This window comes from Candoia aspera, chromosome 5 (genome assembly GCF_035149785.1).
Source record: "Candoia aspera isolate rCanAsp1 chromosome 5, rCanAsp1.hap2, whole genome shotgun sequence".
NCBI lineage: Eukaryota > Metazoa > Chordata > Lepidosauria > Squamata > Boidae > Candoia > Candoia aspera.
In genome coordinates, this window is record NC_086157.1 from 59,070,586 (window position 1) to 59,086,154 (window position 15,569).

Sequence of the window (15,569 nt, forward strand, 5' to 3'; positions counted from 1 at the left end):
TTCAGCAAAATAATTTTTCAGGAAGGGAGTAGGATCATCAATGAGAAGCTGTGCAAAGTACAACTCACCTGTTACAATAAGAGCAAAACAAAAACCACTTGTTTGCGGTGTTACAACTGTCAGAGCAAAGCAGAAGTCATTCAGTCTGAATATACAAACCTCTACAACATGCAAATCATATATCCACTGTACATGTTCAGAATTCAGTGTTCTTTGAATGCTGTCACCCATAATAAAATAAGTTACGTGTGTGCAGGGCAGGACACCACACTGACAACCCAAGGTGTGAGCAATGCCTTGCTAATGCTAAGCATTGCCATTATGCAATCTGACTGCTTTCATACAAGCCTGTATTGTGCAATCTATCAGCCGCAGTTATATATCTTGCAAGGGGTCAAGGTGACATTTGCAATTGTTCTATGTTTTTGTGCTCCTTCCGCATTTTGCCTTCCAGAGAAAATCCATTTTGGCAGGAAAGATGGATGCAGTGCACAGTGGAGTTTAGTTGGTAGTCCATCAGAAGCACACTCAGAATGAGATGCTTCTCCCAGTAATAGCACAAGCCTATCCCTCTTCACTTGGGAAATAAATCCCACTGCTTTTAGACCTTTATGCGTCTTTCTACATTGCCTGCTTTTTGTACCACCAAGCCTGACTGAGAGTCCTCGCACACTCTATAGTGGCTACTTTTGTTTTTATTAGATTAAGAAGTATATCTACTTTTACTAGGAGCTTACAATAAATTCCACTGTTTTCAATGAGCCTTCCTAAGGGTTACTCTGAAGTCTTGAGTTGCCTAAAAGATGACATGTTTTTCCTCTGGAGTTGTAAACTGGATTTGGAATGAAAACACAATGGAGCATTTCAATGCTTGAATGCTTCTCAGAAGAAACTAGCTTCCAATCTCACATGGAACTATTTGCTTTCTTTCATATTGTACAAAATGTAGCTTTCTGGAAAACTTCAGTATTTGTGTGAATTTCTGATATTGATATTGATTCTGACATGAAATTATTCTTGGTTTTTTGTTGTCACAATGTTGTTATTAGTATCTGACAAAGCTTTTAAAATTATACTTTAGTGCCCTCAATATGGAGCTGGGGTACGCTGATCAATACATGTAATATACCAACAAATAACATAAAAACATAAAATCTAGCACTATCTATGTACCCAAAAGTTATTTACAAAGAACATCTATATCTTATCCTGATCACAAGGGACTTGCAATCTAAAATAAACATAGGAAAGCTACCAAAGATTATGCTGTAGGTAAGTAAGGGCAGAACAGGCTCTTAGTTACACATTAGCATTTAGCTCTGAGGTAGCAGGGTTTAGGATAACCCAAAATTGTACAGGATTCTGATGTCAGGTTTTTCTTTATATGGCTCTTCACAGTTTTTGGTCTTTATACAGCTACTATAGCTACTTGCAGTGATTGCCCCTTTACCCTCCATCCAACTTAGTGCAGACAAACATGAGCTTCAAGGCAGATCCTCTGTAATGTCTAGGAATATCTTTTTCTGAGCTTAATATAAAAGATACTTGCTTCACTCACTTCATTCCAGCAGAACTGTATTTGGCTATTCACATGCATTCAAAGTTCTATAGAGCTTCCTTCCAAGTTCTCCTCTTCCATTCTTTGAGAAGAATCTGATCCTTCCTTTAATGTTCAGTATTGATCAACAATACATGGATTTACATCACTCTGCTTTTAGAATGCTTTTTTAATGTTTACTGTATATTACTTAATCAAATTACCTAATTTAAACACCCATGCACACACAGACTTCTTTGAATTCTATTATCATAATACAAACTACTGTAGGAATCTTGGCATAATAAGTCTACATACTTAAATTTGTTTTGAAATAAGCTTCACTGAATGGACAGGAATTAACTCTTGAGGGAATATGCATAGATTTAGAATATTGATTAGTTCTCCTAATTTCAATTTTTATAAAATCTTCTTTCTTGCCTCATAAAGCTTTTTTTTCAGAATGATAAATATGCTAATAATGACTGACATCTCTAGACTCTTGTGTCTTATTACAGGTTATTTATGGAAATCTTGTGTCTGATAATTAATAGTTGTTTGGGAATGTCCTCTGATTAATAGGTATCTACTTTTTGTGAAGCAGCCCATGAAATAATCAATGGATCCTTATTTCATAATCGTAGGCTACATGTGCCAAGTAGAAAAATTCTTACTAGTCCAAAGTTTCAAGCCCCCTATTAGATGCTGATACTACCATTTATACCCAAGAAGCACATAAATTTAATATCAATTTATTCTGAGGATGTATCCCAAAGCTCACAGAAAAGAATCATGGCTCTGGACCAAATAACATTCATTGTGCTTTCACAGCCAGAAGTGTTGCTAAAGATCTACCTTCCCACTTCCATTATAAAATGTACAGCCATGTATACTATGCAATACAAGATCTCAGTGGCTGCCTTGTACTCACAATACAGTACATTGCAGTGTCAGTGCATATTCAATCTGTACAAATAGTCCAGGTGAAGAAAGGAGTATGTCTTTACTTTGCCACATTGGGCAAAGAATCATATAGTAAATGAGATCTTGTAGGCTATCTAGTTCAACCCCCTGCTTTTCATGACTGTCCAACTTCTTTTTGAAGACTTCCAGAAAGGAAGAGCCCTCAACTTCTCTAGATAATTGGTTCTACTGTCAAATTGCTGACACAGTCATCAGTCCTCCTATAACATAAAACCATTAGAGTTGTATCATTAGAGGTTTATCCTTTGGTCAAACCGCTGAGCTACAGTAGAGTAAAATGCCACAGGAATTGCATGAACAGAATGAAATACGTGAAATTACTGACTGGTATGCAAAGAAACCTATTGGGCTCACCAGAACCATTGCTCTCAGTGGGGTGATACAGAATGTAGAGCAACTCTGTGCATGAGTAATCCTGCAAAATATACATTAGCACCAATCTGGAACTCTGACAGCACTACCGTGAAAAAAAAACTATATACATCATAACTGGGGTTGTTTCGGTCCTACTTCATAGCTAGATTCTGTACTTGGGAAGTAGCTTAATCCACCTTGGAACAGTTCATCCAATAGTTTCTAAAAGTATTGTCTAGCATTTGAAAACATAAATAGCTATTTTTATTATTTTTTAACATCAGAATCATATTACATTTGCAGAGAAGTCACACTACCACATGACAAGAAAACAGGGCCTTTTGAACTTGTTTAAATAGTCACGATTTTTTTTAATTTTTTGCTGTGCACTAGCATGGGATGTAGGTATAACTGGTTTGATACAGATAAAGTGTATTAGATTACCTAGAAATAGGTATTGAGATTTCAAACTCTGATTTTGTAAAACAAACAAAAAACAACAAAACCCACTGCCCTGCCCATAACTCTGTTGTTTTGAAAATGAACATAATGAAATTTGTGGTGAACATGGATTCTAGAATATCTGTGGTAAATCACAGATGGGCTGAGATACTTTTGTGCAAACTCAAGTGGGAGTGAGGAGGCAAAAAATAATGATGCCCCTTCAAAGGTAGATTAATGCTGTCAGTAGGTGGGAGGTTGGGAGAAACAAATGGGACCAACTCCAGCATCATTTTCATGACATAAAATATAATCCTTAAACCGTTTGTGCAGATAAAATGCTGCAAAACCTTTTCTTGTAACTTCTAAGGATGGGAGATTAGGAAGGGTGAGGTGATCCAATAGTTTCTCTCCCAAGCTCTCTCCTCCCCAAATTCCAAGATGGTGTGATTGGAGCTGCCAGTAATTGCCAGGGTGATTTTGTCTGTGGGCAGATTTGTTAATTCCTGAATCCAATACAGTCCATCCCTCCCTTTTAGTACATTAACAAGTGCCAAAATGTAGAATGTTAAAATGTTTTTAATTAATATGGAGCCACCTTTTCTGTCCAGCACATTGTTCCCAACATATTGGAGACAGAGTTTGCACATGATTTTGAACTGGAGAGAGAGAATTACTGTAACTACCTTTCTCTTGGCTTGAGTAAATTAAAAATGACCCCAGATTGCCTCACTGTATTCTGAGTTCAGTATTTGTACGGAGTCTGAGCACAGCCCTAATTGTTTCCCTCGGAGGCTTGTTGCAGAATGCTTGACTGTCTCTGACGTGGCCCTTGGAGAAAAGTAGAGAAGTGGTAGACCATGAAAATAGCACAGTGTAGGTAGAGGGGTCAGAAGTGCAGGGAAGGCACATCATCCCAGCCTCAGAATATGTACGTGTGCTGTGCTCTTGTAATAATACAAGAGCACACCAGCAAGTCCCTGAAGGCCAGCTACAGGCAGTGCCAGGTGCAGCTTTATGTTGATGCCACGTGTTGGGTGTTTGAGGCAAGCCTGGACACAGGGAGAGGCACTGACAAGCCATCTCCACTCCCAGTCTAGCAAGCCGTTGCTTGTGCCTGAATATATGCCAAGGAGCAATGGCTTCCTATAATGTTTCCTGGGCAATAACCCTTGAATGCAACTATCCTGCATAATGCAGGCCGAAGGCAAGCCACAATAGAAATGGAATAGGGAAGTTCAAATCATATCTCAATTCTTCATGTACAAAATCTAGCTTTCTGATTATCCCTGAGCATCCTGCACTCTTTGTGGTGTAAGTACACAGGATGCCAAGTTACTTAGTTTGCTTTGTAAAGCATGTTGGGACATATGCTGCATTGTGTTGCACAAAGCTGATGTTCTTTTCTTCTGCCTCTTCATAACACCCTGTCTTTTGTATGCTCCTTGAAGGAGAAATTGTTGCTTTTCGTTCCTACAACAGAGAACATTGCTAACCACAATGCAATTGTTGCCACCAGCAATCTATGTAATAATGAGATGACCCTGATATTTGCTTTCTAAAGACATTTTTTGACAGAAAAAGGTTCCCAAACACATTCCCCCCCCTCCAATTTTTTGAACATCTCTATTTAACACAATTTTTCACAGAGTGATCTGGATCCAGTTCCATGTCTAATAAGCATGGACATTGACAAACACATATAGTTTTGGGTGGGATCTGGATTCATACATATTACTAGTATAAACATCAATTCATACATTTAATGCAGCCCTCCCCAAACTACATGCTGTTCAAAAGCAGAGACTTCAACTCCCAGAATTCCCAATCCAGAACCCCACTATTAGGAATTCTAGAAGTTGAAATCCACACTTCACGAGGGTGCCTGGTTTGGAGGAGACTGAGTTGGTATGCAGTAGTTAATAAAACAGAAGAGAGAAAAAATATGTATGTTATCCTGAGCTCCTTGAAAGTACAGCTAGCTAAAAGTAGAGTAGGCAACTAGAAAACTAACTACAAATTGCAGATAATTGTTGGGAGGACATATGCCCATATACACCCTAATACTTCTAGTCATGTGCAGCTCCTCCCTATGTGTAAGTGAGGGTTTGAGGTGAAATAACTCTTTGAAAACAAGGAGGCTTCTATCATAAAGACTGTAAAGACAGGGATATAATTGAGTTTTGCTCACAGTTCTTACCTTCCTAAAGGGAAGAGGTTAATGGCAGAGAAGGAGCAGCAAGAATGGTCCATGACTTCCTAAATAGATTTTACACCAACTGATAAACTAATCAATTAATCAATCAACTGAAATGTATGGAAATGGTATTTCTGGACTAAATTGTGAACTGTGAAAGATACTATGCTAATCCTTTACAGTACATTTCAAATGGCTGCTTAACCAGCCCAAAGCAGTGAAAAAGGAAAATACCAGCAGGAAGAAGCTTCAATCAGTAGGTGAGGGTTTGGTCCTATCAGGGCTTGTATGGATCATTCTTAGGTTCCCTTATTTTGATCCTGCTAGTTTCTTTGCCCTTGCAGTATGAGAAACCAAGCAACAAACAGGCCTGATCCCCAGGTGGATTAGAGATCTAAGACACTAAGTAAAGCATTTCTCATCCCTGCAAACCCCTCCTGTCCAGAAAAGGTCCAAACCTGCAAAATAATTATATGAAGGAAAGACAAAACAAACAGGGAATTAGCTTTGATTTGGACGTAATGTTGGTTCTTTAGTACATGATGATACTTATATTCTCTCTGTATAATTGTGAATTCTGGCAGTATTTCCTTTTTCCATCTGGTCATGTTGACATTAGTAATAAAAATCAGGAGTAGAGTAGAGTAGAGTAGAGTAGAGTAGAGTAAATCATTCTGAAGGAACTACTAATTCCCCATGCATATGCATTCTTCCTTGTTTCTTCTTTCTCTACTAAAAAAGCATTTTTTTTAAAAAAACTGGTTTGCTTTTTTAATGAAACAGTCATATAGAAATTTTCTAAAGGAAAGGTAAGCTATTTAAGTAGTACTCAATACTGTAATGACATTATGTGTTTTACTACTTTTGGGAGAAGTGGGCATTGTTGTAGGAAGAGATGTCATTTGTGTCTTGATTGGAAAAGGGGGGTAAAGCAGTGTATGCTTTTGAAGTGGGCAAGTTGTTTAGCGTATATTGATATAAGCCACGGACCAGAAGGGGAACCAATTCCTGGTGATAGGTGAAGCTCAAACATTACCTTCCCTGAGCCCTGAGACCAGAATGGGAGATGTGACAATAATGACATAACAACAACAACAACAACAACAATAATTTATTTAAATTTATATGCCACCCAACTCCCAGCCGCTCTGGGCAGCTCATAGTAAAAACCCCAAAAGCATCTAAAGCGAGGTCTGAAAATTCAAGACATGATATTTTGGTTGCCCTCTTTGGCTCTTTTTCCAGCTTTATCATACAGCATTATTATTTTTAGATGTGGCAACCAGAACCGTACACAGCATTCCAGACTCACATGTATCATAGAATTATATGAAGGCATTAAGGTGTAGTTCTCTGTTACCCAGCATGGTATGTGCCTTTCCCACTTGTGTCACACACGGTTAACATTTGGTTGAGCTAGTTAGTCACTACAAAGCCAAGAACATTTTTTCTGGTTAGTTTGCTCAGGTGTCAGTGTATACAGTATGTGAAGTTTTGGGTTTTGCCCAGTGTGTATCACTTTACTGTTACTTCAGTTAAACCACCTTTGTCATTTGATCTTGTTCAGTTCTTCACAATCATGTTGATCTTACCATCCTGAATAGTGTGGTATCTTCTGCAAACCTGCTGGCTCTCAGTTTACCCCTAAGTCAAGATGATGCATTAACAAGTTAAAAAGCACATATTCTTGTGGGATTCCACTTCTTATTCTCTCCGCTGAGAACATTGCCCATTTATTGTTACTTTTTACTTTCTGTTTTTATTTATTTATTTATCATATTTATTTACCACTGGGCAGTTTACAAATGAATAAAAATCATAAAAGATACAGTATAAAAATATATAAATATAAAATATAAAATCCAAGACAGTCTTAGTAAATTTTTCTGGGGCCACATCATGGTATCAACCACCCCCATGCTTGAGTATTCCCCCTCTTGCCCCAAGCAAGGTGGCATAGCCATGTGTTAACTCCCTTTCTGAAATCAAGGAGAGTGGGGGCCTGCCTCACCTCTGGGGGTAAGTTATTCCAAAGGGTGGGGGCCATGGCAAAGAAGGCCCTCTTCCTGGACCCTGCCAATCGACAATCTCTCATGGACAGAATCCGTAACATGCACTCTCTGCCTGACCAGGTGGGACAGGTCAATGTAATGGGGGCAAGGCAGTCCCTCAGGTAACCTTACCCTGTGCCATGTATGGCTTTAAAGGTAATAACCAACACCTTGAATTGGACCTGGAAGCAGACTGGCACCCAATGCAGTTCGTGCAGCAAAGGCGTTATATGGGCCAACTTTGGGGCTCCCAAAACTGCTTGCGCGGCCACATTCTGAACCAGCTGTAGCTTTGGGATACTCAAGGGTAGCCCCATGTAGAGTGCATTGCAGTAGTCTATGAGGGACATGACTAGGGCATGAGTGACTGATCGGAGGACCTCCCGATCCAGGAAGGGGCGTAGCTAGCGCACAACACGAAGTTGTGCAAAGGCTCCCCTGGCCACAGCTGCCACCTGCTCTTCAAGCAGGAGCCGTGAGTCCAGGAGAACCCCCAGGTTACACACCGGATCTGTCCGAGGCAGTGCAATCCCATCCAGAACCAAAGATGGTAAATTCCTGGGTACTAATGGGCCCCCAACCCACAGCCACTCCATGTTACTAGGGTTCAGCTGAAGCCTGTTGTTCCCCATCCAGACCCCTACAGCTTCCAGGCACCAAGAGAGGGTGGACACAGCTTCACTTAAGTCACCAGTTAGCAGGTTAAGGACATATCCTTTTATTCTCTTTTTAATTTTTTTAAAATATACATTGTACTTATATTGTATTTTAATTCCTGTTAGCTGCCCAGAGTGGGATGGGTGGCTAAATAAATAAATAAATATCCCATAATTAAATTTACTTAAAAGGCTTTTTGAAAATCCAGCAACAGAGTGTTGAGAAGGCCAACTCTATCTATGTGCCTGTTGACACCTCAAATCAATCTGGACTGATAAGGCAGGATTTATCTGTGCTGAATCCCTGCATGTTTCTCTCTGTGTTTAGTAATTTATTCATCTTTATTACCATTTCCATCAATTTGCTTGGAATCACACTGATCAGCCTATAATTTTCTGGGTTCCCCTCAGGTCCCTTTTTACCAACCCAGTGGATGTTGGAAAGAAAGGATGTAAAGGGGCTCAGGACTCACTCTGTTCATTTGTCTGTCTGCTGGTCAGCAGAATAATTCTCTGAACAGAACAGGACCAGATCTGGGGTGGGACGGGGGGAAGATGGCAAAAGACAGATAAAGTTTAAAAATTCCAGATCTGGCTAGGAGTTGTGGAGAAAATATTTGAGAAACAATTTCCCCAGAGCATTCTTATAAAGAGATGGCTGGGTAGCACTCAGAATTTGGCTGACTGTTCTATTCTAAGCCCCACTCCCGATGCTCGCATGACTCAGAATGGGACATATGCAGCACCCCGTCCTTGCCAGTGTATGCAAATTCTGAGAGATAAACTTGAGGGGAAAGCAGAAACATGCCCCCAGACACAATGCTTTGTTGCACCAAAGAAAATAGAGATACTTCCTAGGGCCACTGCCAGTAAAGGTGTTGAAAAGAATTCCAAAAGCCATGCTCTGCATGTTTTCCCTACCTTGTTAACAACTGGATTACATCAGCTACCTTCCAGTCCTTCAGCAGTGAGTCTAATATAAGGGACAAATTACACATTCTTACTAAGAGGGCATCCATTTCACATTAGCTCTTTAAGAATCCTCTGGTAGATGCCATCAGTTCAGCTGCACTTTTTGTGGCTTTAAATATTATCCAGGCATTATGGAAAGATTTGACTCTTTTGACTTTTCTTATTAGTCTGTTCAATCTCTCTCTTTCTTTGTGAACATTGATTCTATTCACTAAAAGCTGGTGTGAAATTATTCATTTCTTTTAAAAATATGTTCACAAAGCAAAAAAAGAAATATTCAACAGGGTTGAGAAACTTGGCTTTGAAAAGGAGGATTTCATACATCGTTGTTTTGTAATGGATCATTTGAATTTTTAACATAAAATGCTTTGTTGATCACCATTCATAAGATAATGCATTAGTCTGCATATTTTAACAGCATGGTCACAAGAACAAATTGAATACTAAGTCATTCACTGGTGTTCTTATTTGTTGATATTATTTTGGAATGGGTAATTATGAAGTTAAAAAACAAACTCAGTGTATGATCATTTCTGAAGTATAATATACAAAATAAAGCCAATTGACTAATGTGACTGGGGTGTGTAGTGTGAGGGAATTCTTCAGAAGATAATTTCACAGAAAATTAGCTAATAATGTTGGTTGTGCCATTTAGGATTAAAAGTTCACCTGGAAGTCGACCAAATCACATCACTGGGATGGAGAAATGGCTGATTCCAGGGTGATTGCAAGCTAGCTATTAATATCTCAAGCACAAACAATGAATGGCCATCACATAACCTGCATTTGTTAGACTGATAATCATGTCTTGTATATAGTGATTGCATTCAAGAAGCATGATTTTGGGTTACATACACTTAGTATGATCAATCTATAAACTGTACACAAATGTATAGGCCATTAGGACTCACCCAAGGGCTCCATTGTGATGTGCCTGGCCAAGTGGCTCATTTCACAAGGCGATTTTGCCTCCTCATCTGCAGATTGAAGGGTAAGAGATAAAAATTACTTCCTTTGCTCTTATTTAAGTATGACTGTAGAGATTCCCATCTTGGAAACAGATGAGAATTTTCTTTTGTAGCCAAATGTATTCTAAACTTTCTTCTTTAAGTGTTTAGCACAGACCAAGAGAATAATTTCAGGCATACTCTGTGCAATTAATACCTTTCCCCCATTAAGCCTAGAGGAAACTGCACTGTAATTATGGGTGGATTGTGCAATTGTGCAGCCACAGCTGCCACGTTGACTTTTTTTTATAGTTCCTGGGGACGCCCCTGAATATGACTTATATTAGCAATTACTTGCTGCCCACCCTATGTCTGTTTACTCAAAAATAAGTTCCACTGAATTAATTGGAATTAGTAAACATACAAAGAATTAACATTCAAGTCTCATTGATAGTAATGGAGCAAAAGTAAATCAAGCCCAACTTGTTACAAAGTTTTCTGCTGGGTATGCAACCTTATCTTATAGATATTTACTCATGAGTAAATCCAATTGTGCTTAACAACTATTCCTAAGTAAATGTGCATATGATTGTACTTTTAGCTGGACTGAAGCTTTTGATTTAATATTATTACTGAGATTAATGTAGATGGGGGTACAACCAGATAATCCCTTTTTTGCAGTTCTGGGGCCCCTCAATTTCAGATCCTCAAATTTTGATAGCAAGTCACTGATTGAACAACAGTATAGTTTTCATTTGTTACTCCCCACCCCCAGCAATAAACTAGATGATTAAAACCCTTGTAGCCTTAATGCACTTATACACCTTAAACCCTGAATCCCCCAAAATTGCTTTTTAACACTGCCCCCCCACATAATATTCTAGGGATGCCCCCCCACATAATATTCTAGGAAATCATCCTCTGGTGATTTCACATCACTGCTGAAAATGTGGTCCATTCTAGAAGTTCCTACACAATCTCTTCGAACTCTGTAATGGCCAAATCTTAAATTTCTTTAAGTCAAATAGTTAAAATAGGCGCTCTGAGATAACGCTAGTCAAGACCTTACAAAGGGCGATTGATAGCAGTAATAATCTTTCAGTGGTTCCAAACAGCAGCAAGATGGACTCATCCTTCTGTCCTCAGTATTTCACAGGAAAGCAGGCTGTGCTAGTCTGCTAGGTCCAAAAAAAAAAAAAAGGCAGATAGTTGACTTTGCTGTTCAAATAATCTTATGACATGAATGTTTCCCTGGAAATTAAATACAGAAAAGGAATCTGTTGGCATGCTAAACCATGAATGCTCAACTCATGTTGGGGTGTAGATATGTGTAAAATCCTTATATGACTAATTATCTCCCTTATATTTTTGTGCACATAACTCTCACCTTTGCAGTGCTCTTCTTTCAGAAACACCCTGAAACTTCTCACTACTTGGAAGTGGAGTACATGTGCATAATTCTTTCCCTGGTTTTCGAGATACACTACACATACACATATATCTACACATACGCGTGCATGGAATAGTTTTTGTTTGTTTTATTAAAACTAGAGATTTACAATGGCTGCTTTAAGCAGGCATGCTCTAGTAGGTATTGATAATATGCATGTAAAAACAGCAAAATGGGACACAAACCATCTATGGATGAGGAATATCCACCTGCCAACAGAAGCAGCGATGGGAGATAGGATATGCACAAGAGCCTTCCTTTCCAGTCTCCAAGAATATTTCCCCATGATTCATCAACTGTTGGCAAATTTTGTAGTTCAGAGAGATGTCAAAATATTATTATAACTCCCAGAGGCTTACTAAAGACTTTTCCATCTTTCTTCTCTAACTGCTGCTCAAGAAAATATTTTGGTGGCTTGATGATAAAAAATCAGAGTTTCCCCCATTTGGCAACTTCCAGATGTGCTGGGGCTGCAATTTATAACTCCATTTGGAAAATATCATGTTGGGAAAGTTTGTACAGTCTGGTCTTTAAGTATAGTCTTCACTTCAGATATCAATTATGTTAAAAAGCCCAAGGTAACTTTATTGGAGGGCAAGATAAAGGCATCAACATACAGCAAGCAAGTATATTGATATCTGTTAGCAATGCATCCATAGCTCACATTTTCTGAGGCCAGCAAATAGAAATGTATCTCTTTGAAATATGACAATAGTATTTTTAAATCCTATATTCTAAACAGATCTTCAATCAATAAGATCTATATATTTTAAAGTGAAAGAATACATATAAACTAGATTTGTGCCAAGATCAGAGGAATGTGCGAAGTTTCAAAGGATTGCTTCAATTAGGAAACATTGAATGACTCATTCCATCAAAGCAGATTCATGTATCAAAACAGAAGCTCACTTTGATGCCATGAATTGAATCAGGTGCCTCTAAAGTTCTTTGTAGATACGATGAATTTTCTACTATTTTTCAGCTTGTTGAGGATAATGTACAATTTTGCAATTTTACTTCCATATATGGAGAATCCTGATTAGGTGTTGAATGGTATGATGCCCTGTGGACATTGACATGAATAGCTTGCCAATGAGTTTTATGACCTCATTAAATTGTCTGCATATCAGAGCTCTTTTGGGGCTTCATTCATTTTCTCAAGTTTCAGGTTCTTAAGTGTGGCCAGATACAAGCCTTGCTCTCCCTTGTGCTATTGGAATATTACACTTCTGTGATAATCCTGCCAGCACAGGAATTCAACTCAGCTTTCAGCGCTCTGAATACGGGATCACAGCTGTCCAATACAAACATTAGGATCAAATCTTACTTTTAAATTCTGCATGACTCGACATGTTTAAGTCTCTCAACTATGAATGAATAAATGCTGCACATACAAGCACTGTCTGGCCCAAACATGTTTTTAAAAATAGTGGCAAGGCAATGCATGCCCTTTTCTCTGTGGCTTGCCTATCTCTGTAGTATTGTGTCACAGAACCTGCTTCTGCTTCCCATGCTAATTAGGCAACTAATATAGAGTTCTGCCAACAAGCCACAACACTGACACAACCAAAGCTTGCCCAGAAAAGACCAAGTTTTGCCAGTGTGTGCTGCCCAACCTGGCATCCCTTCAGGAGTGCCCAAGCTTTCCAACCATGTCAACAAAACCTAGCAATCAGAGGCAGCAAAACTAGGCCACTCCACAGGGGCAAGCTATTGGGCTTCTTCAGTGTCATGCCAAGGTTGGCACTCCAGAAGTGCAAGTGCAAAAGTAATACTTTTAATAGTTTTTGAAGAGTTTTATTTTTAAATTGGAGTAAGATATTTTCTGCAGTGATTAAATTAGCACAACTCTGCTTCTTCAAAATAATGCGGAGACCGCTACTGTTCTTTTCTTATCCCTCTCAAAAGGTATGGCGTAATACTTCAAACATTTATAGCAATGAAACCATACAATGAGTTAATGTTCTGTGAAGTATCCACCATCCCTGCTGTTTTCATCCCATTCTGTCCCACTCACACCCACATACACAAAATGAAGAATTTCCAGGAACGTTGACACTTCCCTATCCTAGCTTATGGAGTTTTTTTTTCCAGATCAAAACTCAAATCTCAGCCCATCTCAGACTGAATCTGTGTGATCCAGAATCTCAAATTGCAGACTCAGATCAAATCATGCCCTCCCTGAGGGAAAGATGTACTTTGAGACTTGGAAGATGGATGTTGGCCCTTTGAGATAGTCCAGACAAGAAGCATCAACCATGAGTTCTAGCACTACCTTTATTGTAAGGTTACAGTAAAAGTATCTTACAAGTCTGAAAGTACATCTCTCCCCCCTTGCCTTTATAGTCCAAGAAACTAAGGAGGGTCCCTTCTGAGATGTTTCCCACACCACCATGCCTTCTGCAGGCTAAACTGCCTCTTCTCTGTTTCCTCTTTACTGCTATTGCTGCTGCTCCACCTGTCTCTCAAGGACATTCTCCCAGTCCATTACAGAACCTTCTCTTATGCTGATTGAAAACCCTTGAAATCAATATTATCAATATTACTTCAAATAATATTTTAATTATTATAGTTTATTTAATTTAAATTTAATTGTACTTAACTATACTGTAGTTTCGTTTTTGTCATGAACTTGCCCATGCTTTGGAGAACAGCACCCAACACACTACTATTAGATGACTACTATCACTAATTTATTGGAACATTTCAAAAGAATTAAGGTTCTTACTGCAGGTTTGTGTTTCATTGATATTGAACTTATAAACTAATAGGAAATCTTAGTTACAAAGCTAAACTGGTTTAATAGTCATTTCTTCTCCCTAGGAAATTCTGGTAGTGAATTCTTCTGTATTTCAGAAAAGATCTTTAGCAAAACAAACAGAAAACACCTCACCATTTTAATAAACTAAACCTGTGCGGATTTATAGCTAAACTCTTCAGTGATTAAAGTGGTAGATAGCTAATACATGTTTTTATTGTCTAACTGGAATCTTCTTCTACTTATCTGTTTTCCTTTTTGTTTTTTATTGTGATAATGGCAACACTTGGTTAATTTGGTATTTGAAATTCTCTTGTGATACATAAACAGATGTTTGTGGAGCATTTGTTTACAATTTGCTCTTGTAAAGTGCTAAATGAGCAATTCACATTGCCTGCCATATAAATTGAAGGAGAGGTATTTTATATGTATGACCCAAATACATTATTAATACAGTTAATATAGTAGTACAGCAGAGGCACATTTGTAATTCAGAAGAGAACATACTTTTGTTCAGATTAATTGAAGGTGGCTACTGTTTAGATATTAGGCCCAGCTTACTAAAAAGTAATGTTGCATTGAATTCAGATGGCTTAACTTAATTAGGAGTGTTCTGTAATGTAGGGATGCTGAGCCTCTGACCTTACAGAATGATTGAAATACAACACCTAACATCTCCCCCTACATTTGGAACAACGCAAATAAGGATAGAGAGGATGGGATTGGGTGCAAATGGCAGCAAAGAAAAATTTTCAGCGTACATCAGGTCTGAGTCTGCTTTTCAAAGATTTTGAAAAATGTCCAGTAAGCATTACTTGCCCTGTAGCTCTAATGAACTATGTTTCAGCCAAACAAGGATGAATTACAGCTAATTAGATCTCAACTTTGCAGGTTTTCAGTCCCAGTGAATCATCTAAAACTTTTATTATATTGCTCCACCTCAGCAACAGACTCTGAGATGGCAGTCAGTTTATCTTTGCTCCCGTGCAGACCTTTGATCAAGTAAGCTCATGTGCTTGATATAATGAATTGTGAATGAGTATGGAGTGATGTAATTGTGGTTTTGTAATGCTCTACATTATATTAATGTTCACCATGCCAGGATGCATTCCTAAGAAAGCTATCAGATGCTAGGTTGGGTGGAGTGTTGAGACACTGAGCCTCTAATATATACACCTTTTTAATAACTGCATTTCCACTAATAGGCAGCTTTTCAAAGGGC